The following is a 12,995-nucleotide window of genomic DNA, read 5'->3' on the forward strand; positions in this document are numbered from 1 at the left end:
CAGCGGTTAGCAAGATCCCTCGTTACAGACAGACAGAAAGACAAACACAAAACCATCCTTATACTTTAGCAAAAGATAGGACAAAATAAACAAAACAAAAACTATTATGCCCATAAATAGCGTAGCAACATTAAGTTAACAAAGATTCGGTGATAAAAAAAAACAGTAAGTTAGTCGCAAAAAAGAAATCTATTCAGCAAATACAAGTTTATCTGAAGAAAATAATCAAGTAGTTAGGCAATGACAAAGTGACGTACATAAGACCCCAATCAAAGAGTAGCTTCATCTCTAAAAGAACACATATGTCCCTACTAATCAATTTGTAATGGATCTATTATTATTGTCATGTTCTACATGAGAAGGTTCTTAACACATGCATTTCTTATTAATCAACTTGAATAGGGAAAAATTTATCTTTATCTAATGTAAAATAAGGAAAAACAAATATTCTCCTTGTATTCCATGAGGTTTAATATTGTTATCTTATGTTTCGTAATCTGCAAAGGTTTTAAACCCCTAGTTAATGTTAAGAAAGATTACAATAAACCTGAAACGTCAGAATAGACAGTCAGACAAACATACATTACCAAACATTGAGTGGCAGCGCTTTAAGCATTGAAGAGACAGAATCTGTATTAGAACAAGAATTACCTTTACTTACTTTACGACGAAATTATAGAGTTGCTAAGCTTATTTTATCTTTTACAAAATAGACTAAAAGAGTATCATTTCTTACGAATATTTCATATCTAAAAGGTATAAGTACAAAATTATTAACTTTAATATGAACTTTCTGATAATATCATATCGACCGGACAAACACTTCATTGTAAAAAATCGTTACTTCTTGAATAATTGCGAAATTGCGCTATTTTAAATATAGATTTAATAATAATTTTAATCTACAGCTGTTCTACGCCTAAGAAAAGTTTGTTTGTATCAATTAAAATCTAAACTTTGAAGGATCATGCGAAACTAGAATTTTTACACAAAAGTCAGAGAATAAGATCTAATTATACAAAGACATTTAATTACACCTTTATTAGAGCAGCTATTTAACACGTAAAATAATTTACAAATAAAATTTACTGTGTTATAGTTAAATATTCTTTTTATCCAAAACCGTGTAATCTTTTAATTACACATATATGGTCATAATTGTCCTGCCTTTAATGCTTTTTTTTAAAATTAACTAACTGTATGCGATTTTGTTTCTATTTTTTTCTTAAAAAGACCACAATTTCCACAACTTTAAGTAAATAATTGTTGCGTTACAACTACAAGGTGTCAAAATGAGTTTGTTGAAAGGCAGACGCTGCTAATTTATATTTAGGTTTTAATTTGACACCTTCACACCTGCCCTTCACGCCCTACCCCAACCCTTTGGGGTTGAGTCCCTGCCCTGTCTGATCGATTGACCCATCCCATCTTTGCTTTTTGAAAATTAATAACCAAACAATGAACCTACACTACATTGCAGGAGTGTTCCTTTATTCTGGAGAGTAAAAAAAATGCAAGATAAATATTTGACAGAACAAACTAATTAAAATGCGCAAATCTATCAACTCCAAGCCAATTTCAGGTAATGATAATCTTATCAAAATTGTTATCAACTGTATGTTGCTTAAAACCTTTTTCCTTTTACTATAGAGAGAGGGGACATTGGATTATAACAAAGTTTTCTAAACAAGTTCTCTGTTTCGATGTATTTCAAACTATTGGGACTTTCTAACTCGATGATTTTCATCTACAGAACGGATAATTAATGTCTTATCCCTGTAAATAACTACTACTTTCTAAAATATGAATCAAATAGTCAATAATGTAAAAATAACATTACTTAGTTTTTTGGTAGATTCGTATGAACACCTCATAAATCAAAGCCACCAAACAAAAAATCAATTTACAAAGTATTAATATTGACTATTAACTTTATGACTTAGCTACAGCAAAATAAAATTAGGTTTATTAGCCTTTTGTGCTATTTATTATTTAGGATGGTAGCAGTTAATTAAAGGTTTGTTTTACACCCTGGCATATAAAATTTTAATTATTTTTTTATTTGTAAAAACTACTTAAACACTTCTAGAGTGTGTAAATAACTTACCACCCAAAAGCAAAATTAAGAAGCTAAGACAATTTTGTTTAAATGGTATAAGTCATATTTCACTAATAAATCGGGTTAATAAAAAAATGTTATGAGCTTATCATTATAACTATCTAAAAGGTGAAGTATTGAAATGATGATTAGAATTTAGCATAAGTTTAAAAAAGAAAAAAATCAATGTGTAATTGTCTATTTAACAAGGATGACAACATCCATAAAAGCGAAGCACTGAAACGGTAGGACAAACGGACATTAACACTTGTATAGCATCATGACTGAATAATCAGGATATAAATGTATTTGTTGAAATTTGTTGAAAAACTGCTTGATACAGGATAATGTTTATGGACATACTTACATTTTTTAGTACTTGATTATAGAGTTGCTTCGCTTGTAATATTGTACTTTATTATCCCAGGATTCAGTATACCAAAAATCAGATCAATCAGATAATTAGATCACATAAAAATTTGTTGTTAAAAAAAGTTAAAAAATCAACTTGTTTAAAATGGACGTACGGACATTCTGGTAATGACTATAGAGTTGCTACGCTTACTAAATCGTACCTAACTACTACAGGAATCACCATGCAAAGTTTGAAATCGATAGGACAATTCTAACATGCCTATAATAACGAAAAAAGCTATCCGTTACGGACGGACGTACCGACCCTAATCATAAAAAAGCTTCGCTTTTAGAAATATGATTTGCAATAAAAATAAAATTACATTAGTCTTAAACAATAATTTGTTTATCAATGAAGCATATGCCTCAGAGTAAAACATTGGCTGTGTATATATATGTTACTTAAAAGATCTGAATTACGGCTGGTTCGATTTGGCTCTGTACATAGGAGATATACCTAACGATCATACAGTTTTTAAAATTGTCACGCAACCATAAAAATAGCAAACCCCAAAACCAATCCAAATTGAAAGTTAATAAATATTCAAATTTGAATGAAATGTAGAACAAATATTAGAAGCACAGGGAACCAATTATGATTGACAGCAAAATCAAACGTCAACCCCTCCCCCAAAAAAAAAAAAGCTCATGAGAGGCAGGGAAGGGGGAGATAATATTAAATGGGCGTAATTCGTGCTGCCCCGCCCTCCCCTATTTTCATCTCCTCCCTCAAAATGGAGATGACTAAAGAACATTACCCCAAAAATGGAGAGTAAAGGGAATCGACAAAAAGGGAAGCAAGTTTACATACCATGGCAAGGTATTAGACATGCTTTTCAAAAAAACTACACAAAGATTCCGTCTTTATATTCTTCTTTTCAAGAAATCAAAATTAGATCTTTGAGTTTTAAAAAAACATAAACTCTTTTAAACTTTAAATATTTTCTATAATTAGAAACTTAAAATAATCCCCTAACGTTTGATAATCCTAAATAACAATAACTTTATAACAATAACGTTAAACGGATTTTTAAGAAAGTTATATTAAGAAATCCGTTAATTTAAAAGGTAAATTCCATTTATTATGTACAATAACAATATCTATATATAAGTATCAAAACATTGCATTGTCAGAAAAAAAGTTTTAGAGTAGATGCTGTTGGTTAAGAGCATTTTCAAAAATAGCAATCGATGTTTCACAAAACGTTTCTGATAGACATACTGGCATTTGTAATTGCAGAGTAGCTTTGCTATCAGTTATTTAGTTATTTTTCCATGGAAATTAAATTCATATTTCTTTGCATGACTCAAAATCTTTGAAATGTATCGAATTGAATTCATTGCATTTTGCATATATTATTCATCAAAAGTACGTCATTGAATACACTGTTTTCATATGTATAAATCAGTGGCTAGATTTAGATAAAACTCCAAATAAGAGCAATGCTCAAAATATCAAGCATTCTAACAATCCTTATATAAAAGTAACTGGATGCCTGTGAACTTGTCTGTCTAGCTGTGTATCAAAAGAACTCGCTTACCGCTGGACTGATATGGTTCTCCTTTACAGTGAAGCTTCTCATAAGATGCAAGATTCTTGATGTAGTTACTTTCAAACTTTCATTTGTTATAAAAGTGCTTCATTGTACCTTATCGTTAAGCTAAAATTTATATATATATTATAATACATAATTAAACATTATATTTTTTTATTAAAAGACATTGAATTATAAACCTTATTCTTGTATTTCATAATTATTATATTTAATTAAAACTTATCTATTGTAGGAATACAATAAGAAAATTTTATATTAATCAATTCAATCCTTTTGTATATTTTTTAAATCAAGAAAATATATAAATATATTTCTACTTCTAGTTTAATCACCAAACCTTCCTTTATTTTATGATTTTCTTTATTCTTAAGGTAAGATGTATATATTTTTGTAGGTATTAGGCTATTTAGTGGAAGTTTTTCTAAAAAATTAGGGGATATTATATCTTCTTTAGGTGGAGCCCCTTGAGGCTATAGGAAAAGTCATTTTATGTAATATTTAGTAAAAAAAAGAAGGCATTTTTATTGTCAATTTTCTATTATTCTAACAAAACTTATTCATAAAATTTAAAAGTGAGGTCAAAACAAAGGTACATCTTTCACATGACATTTAAATTATAACAAAAACATAGAAGGACTCTTATAGAAAATATGATATGATTAATTCGAGGAAATGTTTTATGAATATAAACAAATTCGCTTGCTTTTATGTTTTTTTTTTATATTTTTTCTTCCTTTGTATAAAAACAATAATCAACTATAAAGAATATTTTTAAACATCATTAAAGGCAATAAATTCAAAAAGGTTTTATACAATAGAAATTGTCGGTTAGTTTCTTAACAATTGTTATTAATTCTCTTCTTCCTTTCTTTCTATTATTACATAATAAAACCAACCCTTAACCTTAAAGGACACACGACCGCACACGTAAAGCACCCCCTAAAACCCTCCTCAAATCTTAACAAACCCCAACAAAATATTTTTCAAATAAAGTAAACAGGGATGACAACATCCTTAAAAGCAAAGCTCAAAGAAATTATTATGCCATTAAGTGTCAAAATTTGTTGTTAAATAGCTAAAAAATGGACTTACGACTTTCTGGTAATGATTATAGATGTGATCCGCTTTCAAATTTTTTTTTTTACTGTTAAACAAATCATCGTGCAAGTTTAAAATCGACAGGACGATTTTGACATGCAGTAGCGTGCCTAGAGTTTTGCTAGGAATATTTCATGACATACGAGAAAGGCAGGCTTTACCAATTTCCTTTTTGGGGGATATCGACACCCTCCTACATTCCCCTTTCGCACACTTATGCTTTCATGTCTGAACCAACGATCAGATCTTTCCTGTAATAACATAAGGGCACTTAATAAATATTGAAAAGCTTCGCTTTAAAAAAGAATTGTGCCAATAGTAATGACTTTCAGTGACACAATAAACTACAAAATAGAACTCGAACTTTATTACACAATAACTTTAGTCTTCAGAAGCGAAGCTACTCTACAATTCGAAATGTACGTCAAACTTTTTAATGTATAAATTACTTAATTGCTGATTTTTTTTACATTTATATGATCAAATATCTCTTACATTACAACTTGTTGATTCCGTAGTTCTGTCGTTGTATGTAGATATTGAAAAGAAAGTCAGGAATGGGATATTTCTCAGATGAAATTAAAGATAGATGTCCGAAATATATTTGAAATTTCCAAACCTTGTCCGTCCTTTGCTTAATTAACCTTTTACATGTTCTTATATATGCTTCATACCTACACTTATTGTCATCCTTGTCCAGGAGACAATTTAAAACTTTCCTTTGAAATGTATTTCCTTACAATGATATAATAGATGCGAAACTAAGTGAGAGGGGGCGGTGTTAGGTCTTATGTCGGCGCATAACTTTTACTTTAAACTGATATTCTTCCTTTTTTAACGTATTTTCTAAAGGAAAATCATTTGACAATACTTTGTTTTCTTTTTTGTTTTTCGACAATTTACCAATACACAATCTATAATCTTAGCGATTATCTTACAAGCGAATTAAATGGCTCAATCCTTTTTATCCCCATTTGTCCATGTAAAAATGATTTATTTAATGTAAGAATTTTAAGTGTCGGCATCTGTCCATATTAAAGTCTTCTTGCAGCGACTGCTCATTTATAAAAGTAAAAAATGTCCGTCTCCAGCTTCAGATTGTTGACAATTTGTCGGCCATAGCCAATTGTCGACAAAAATTGACACTGACTATGAATTGTCGATTGCTTTTGCGAATATTTTCTGATGAGATGCGAATTGCAATGTCAAGATCTGTAAAAAAAGTAAAAAATGCGAAAAATAAAAATAATAGCAAAAAATAAGCTAAAAAGCATTCATATATTTGCAGAAAGATAAATGACGTAATTTCATTAAAAAGTAAATGTAAATAAATATTTAACATTTATGAAGTTTCTATCTAACTCTTGAGGTTAAATAGTTTAAATTTATAAAATGGATTCCATAAAAACTTCAATAGAAATTATAATTGAATTTGCTTTGCATACAAAACAAGGACAATTTCTTCAAACATATTTTTATATGAAGATTATTTTGTTATTAGAGGAAAAATAATGCAATATGAGAACAAAATCCACCAAAAATCTTTCATATTTTATGATTTTTGTCTTTTTTCCATTTAATCATTAAAAAAATATTTTTGACATTATGACCTTTTTCCTTACTACTAGAATACAACTTGTATTAGACATACGATAAAATTTGTAATATCTACAATTTTTCTACAGTCTTGATGTGCAGACTTATTAGTTGTAGGAAAGCTACGCTCCATAAAAACCCAATTTAAAAGAAGAAAAAGATTTCTCTCTGGTTCTTTATATAATGAAATAAACGGCCGCGCAAGGCCCGGGCAAAAACTTTGAGGAGGAGGGGATCAAATCAATTGACCTTTCATTGTTTGTCAACAATAGACAGACAGACAGACAGACGGACGGACGGACACAGAGAGGAAGAGGGAAGGAAAATTTGAATTTAGACGGAAAGAGGAGGAGAAAGGGTTGGGGAAGAAAGAGAGAAAAATTTATTTTTTTATGAGCTTAAAAAATGGCGCACATACCATTTGATGATTGTAATGAAAATTGATTTTTCTTGTTGCTCTTATTATCATATTATGTCGGTGTATTATGCTAGATTTGCTAAAAAGATTAGTTACTATTTTATCTAACTTTGTCTGTCAGTCTAAAATCAATGTCAATTATATTTAACATTAAGTTTTCTGTACATTATTTTGCTTAGTTTTCAAAAGGTATCATGAATGTATATTCCTTTGACGAAAAGGTACAATCAACTCTAAAACAAAAATGATAGTAAAAGGTCATTGTGTTCAATTTAAAAATCTGTTATTTTTAAAGCATATTTGAACACCAAAACTATAATGCACGAGATTTTATCATATTTATTTCTTCTACTTAGTTGCGCTACTTTTAAAGTTGGTAATTTTTATATTATGATGGTTTGTTGGTTTCCTTGCCCTTCTTCAAAAAGCTTTTTGATATGCGTGCGAGCATTATGAATAGCCGAATTTTTAGAGACATGTTTTATGATATTTACCCAATCTATAGTATCGACACATTCTACAGTATCTACACAGTCTACAGCCTTTAAACAGTCTACAGTATTAATTCAGTCTTCAGTATCTACACAGTCTACAGTATCAAACAATCTACAGTATCTACACAGTCTATAGTATCTATACAGTCTTCAGTATCTACACAGTCTTCAATAACTACACAGTCTACAGTATCTACACAGTCTACGGTATCTACACAGTCTACAGTATCAAACAATCTACAGCATCTACACAGTCTATAGTATCTATACAGTCTTCAAGAACTACACAGTCTACAGTATTTACTCTATCTATCTATAGTCATGCAGTAACTAAACAATCGACTTTGTACTTTGTTCTCCAAAAACCATGAATGCTTATTTCTAAAAAGTCCAGCCCAATTTGAATTTCTTTTGATAAGAAATTTGTATCGCCCTCTCTCTTTCAAACATGATTGTAATCATTTTACGAAGCAGAAAATTATCTTCCATCCAATTTCTAAGATCATATCTATATTTCGTGGATTTATTAGGAGTGTAGCTACTCTACAACACTTGATTGTTCAAAATTGTTATTTTATGACAAAATCTCGGTCAATTTACCTCATTAATGTCATCTAATATTTAATTTACAATCTTATGTTAATATAATGACAGCAAAAAATGTCTACTTGTAAAAAGGAAAATTTTTAAATATTCCAGAGGAAAATTAAATTTTGTTAAATGTCAGGTTAGATAGTTTAATTTTAAATAAACCTTGTTTTTGACATATTTCCACACAAACAAACACACATGCATATATCAACTCATAAATTTACACCCCCCTTTATAATATCGCAGTTTTTTTTATAAAGGTCCATCTCACTGCAAGCAAAACACATAATCAAAAGATAGAAATCTTTGAATTTCACCCCCCAATCTGTAGTAGTACCCCCAACAAGGACGAGAGCATACATGAAAGCGAAGCTTAACCAATCCTACAATTAAAGGACAAACAATTGTAATTAATTGTAGAGTAAAGGATGTATTAGGGGGTAGACATCTAGGGGGATATAACCACTCTCCTTAATTTAGCCAGGAGCTGAATAAAACCCCCTTTTGCACGCCTCTGTTTAGAAATATAATATAATTCGGTGTGTTTTTTAAAGGACTTAACCCTATCATGCTGGGCTCAACATTCTAATGGTGGACGGATTAACTCTTTTGTCGCGGGTCCTCTATGGGGTTAACAAACAAACCAAAAAAATAACCCCAATTTTATAACAAATATTAACAAAATCAAGTCAAACTATCTATATCCTTTACCCTCTCTTTATTTTAATCACCCCCCCCCCTTAAATCTTTCTTGATAAAGCTACCCCTTTATAATATTAATGAAAACTTTCTTGAATTTTAAGTTTATAATAAACCACCTTTTCTCCCTATTTTCCATATTTCCCCATTACTTTTAAGAGGATACTACGTTTTTAGTTTTTTTTGTAGACATAAGTTTGGTTTATTAAGATTGAATCCCTTTAAGGACCTTGAAATGATCATCTTGTAGAATGATATTGGACAGATTATAATATATAACAGACAACCAACCCTTTCATTGAAAAGGATTGGTCAGTAGTCTAAAACTTCTCAGACAAAGTTATCTTTTATATAGAAAATTATATTTTTTGAAATATGTGATTTTTAAAAGCAAGAGTGTCCTGTAAAATCTTACCTTCTTATTGATTTCAAGTGTCCATAGGTGAGGAATATTTGAAGGAGTATCCCCTTCCCCCCCCCTCAATATGATATGATGGAGGGGGGGGGGGGGGGGGGTGAATATTTGAAGGAGGACCCCCTAGGAGTATTCAATTTACGTAGCTCACAGGGGCAAATAATAGACAAATTAAAACTAGAAAATCACTCATATATTTTTTACGGATTATATTAGTATGGAGATGCTACGCTACTAGCAATACAATAGTAGTTCGTCTGTCTTCCTTCTTTAATAATAAATAAACATGTAGTTATTATTAGTAAGCACTTTGCTTTACTTTAAACCGTAGTAAATCACAATAGAGTAGTAGTGAATCATTTCAGGGAAATATATTATTTTTCAGACAAGAAAAAGCTTTTTGAACATAAAATAGCACCATATTTAGAGTAGAGAAAAGCTGTGTAGATGCTTAAAAGTGTATGGAAGCTATATTCTAAAGCTATCTTAGTAGTTGTGCAAATAAAAAGAATTGTTAAACAATCTAATATGTAACTCTATTCTTTAATTTACCCATATCTAGAAATCTAAATCTTTATAGCTTAAAACTATAAAGTTAAAGTTAAACCACTAATCTTAACAAAGTAAAGGATATCCTTAAGACACAAAGACAATAATATCCACATAAGCGAGGCTCAACAAATTAAATAGAATAACCTAGGAGCAACCATATTAAAAATCACTTTAATAATTAATTAAAATAAAAATTTAGCATAATTATGGTTTTCTTAAAATCAACTAGCTAAAAATGATCTGAAGAATTTTTATTCATAAAAAGTTTGAAATTAGTATTACAAAATATCTAAAATTTCAATCAGATCTTTCCGTTACGGCTGGACACACCCTAAATGTAGATAAGCTTCACGTTTGAAACGTTAATGAAAGATTGGATTCTATTTGGAATTAACGATAATAATAGGGATTAATAACATCGCAAATCAGTTCAAACTGAAATCTAATTTAGTTTCATTCTTTCACAAATTAAAAACTCATAAAACATTTAGAGCGTTTTCTTTCTCATTTTAAAGTCATAACTAATCCAACAATTTTCTATACAATGAAAGGAATAATCTTTAATGGTAAAAGAAATGTTTAAAAGTTCATAAAAAAAAATATAAATAAATGTTTTAATGCTTAGAAAGCGAATCTTTTCTTAAATTGAGATCGCTTCGTATAGAAAAGTTAGTTATAATAGGTCTCGTTAGGTCTATTCGTTATGTCGGGTCCATTTTAAAGATGCAAATTTTAAGTCATTTAAAAATATTTAAAATAAAATGTTTTTTTTTGTTTCCAAAATTCTTGGGAAAAATAACATTAGCAGACGACATTTTTTTCTTTACACAAAAGAAAATAAATATATTTATAAATATAAAAATGTGATTGTTTTAAAGGGAAGCTTTTTATTAGTATTGCATAAGTCAAAATATCTTTAAAAGTATAGCTTTATAATATTCAGGTTTTTGCTATGCAGCAGCGCATTGGCCGCCGTTCGTTTTAAATATGTATGTTTAGCCGCTGATTTTTAAAAGCGAAGCTTTTCTATATTTAGGATCGGTCCGTCCGTCCGTCGTCCGTCCGATATAGATAGCTTTTATTCGTTAATTTAGGCATGTTAAAATGGTCCTATCAATTTCAAACTTTGCATGATGATTGCTGTAGTAGTTAGGTACGATTTGGAAAGCGTAGCAACTCTGTAATCATTACCAGAATGTCCGTGCGTCCATTTTAAACATGTTGATTTTTCTACTTTTTAAACAACTAATTTTTATGTGATCTAATTATCCGTTTGATCTGATTTTTGGTATATTGATTCCTGGGACAACAAAGAACAATATTATAAGTGAAGCAACTCTATAATCAAGTCCTAAAAATGTAAGTATATCCATAAACATTATCCTGCATCAAGCAGTTTTTCAACAAATTTACTTACAATTTTGCCTCGACTCTTATACTTTTATATTCTGATTATTCAGTTTAGACACTATACAAGTGTTAATGTCCGTTTGTCCTACTGTTTCAGTACTTCGCTTTTATGGATGTTGTCATATAGAGTTATAAGAGTAAAAGATTGTAATGCATAATACAATTTTCCATACTATATAATTGCTTTCATTATAATATTAATATAAAATTTATGGAATTATTTTATTTTACCCTAAAATACAATTCAACATAAATATATGTTGACAAAACCCCTTTCAATCATTATAAAGCTTCTGAAAACAAGATCAAGATCTTTACCAAGTTTGTATCAAGATCTTACAAGTGTTGAGTAAGGTCAGGTTCACCAAGATCTTATCCAAGAAGGTGCTGACGGGTGTATTAGGCAAAATTGAAAAGATTAGATTTGAATCTCTAAAATGGCTCTGTAGGTGGTGTATGGTTTTATATGTATATGTTTGTGTAAGAAAATCATGGATGACAACTTTATTTTTAAAAAAAAATACAAAAGCATATCTCCGAGTTACAAATGAAGTAAAAAAAACTAACTTAACTCTACATAGCTTATTAACTTAAAATTATTAAAGATTCTTTAGCATTTCAATTGAGCTTGCAATGTTAATATTAATTTCTCAAAACTGACAGTAGAGAAAGCTAAGTCTTGCCTGGCTTTCATGTAACAGATAATATACTAAAAGTAAAATTGCATTTTTTACTCAATTTCAACCTACAGGGATCTTTAATTTCAGATTTAGTGTCAATACTAAAATACCAAAAAATCCGCAAAAATAAGAATCCAACTTTTAACTTGATGACGCTTATTTTAAAAGGCGAATGTGGGGGTATGATGGTTGAAATATCTCGAGCATATACTCAGCATGTTACCATGGCTAGACCCGAGAGAGAAGACGGCTTTTAAAGTCGTCTAACTTTGATAAATTCACATTAAAAGGTAGCATTCAGTCAGCTAAAAGTCTGCTGTGATATTTTGAAATAATTAGTTGTATACCCCGTGAAAAGAGAGCTCTAACTCTGACCCACCTACTCTTGAGAGCTCCTACTGTGTCACTGTACCTGCCCAAATTTGCCTCTACTGACTCAAGCATTTTATTAACATTTCGTTACATTTTAAAATATTTTTAAATTTTCGCAACAAAAATCACAGATTTAAGACATTTTGTATATACTTTTTATTTTAAACAATCTTGAACAATGATTTTTATAGGGATTAGGCACGATTTGATGATATAGAAGTCTTTTTATTACCCTGTAAGATCTAGGTACTTCTAGATAATATATCTATAATGTTCAGATCATTTTATTCTTACAATATTGAGAATATTTTTACAATATTAATTATGATTTTTCATTATAATTGATAGAAATTGATAGAAAGAAATAAAAATTAGTTTTATATCTTCATCGAAAATCCTTCCAGCTGATGATTAGGAGAAAGTGATAAAAATGGTCAGTAGAGGTATCCATGATCTGTTTACCATTGCAAGGATATCCTGGTGTGATTTCTAACTTTACCTAACCCACTTCCCCCTGCATTACACCTTAACCCTTCCCTGTATAACCCAAACCATCAATAATAAGTCAACTCTACCCCCCCCCCCCTCATTCCAAAATTTAA

The sequence above is a fragment of the Acartia tonsa genome, chromosome 3 (genome assembly GCF_053477335.1).
Source record: "Acartia tonsa isolate MP-2025a chromosome 3, ASM5347733v1, whole genome shotgun sequence".
Taxonomy (NCBI): Eukaryota; Metazoa; Arthropoda; class Copepoda; order Calanoida; family Acartiidae; genus Acartia; species Acartia tonsa.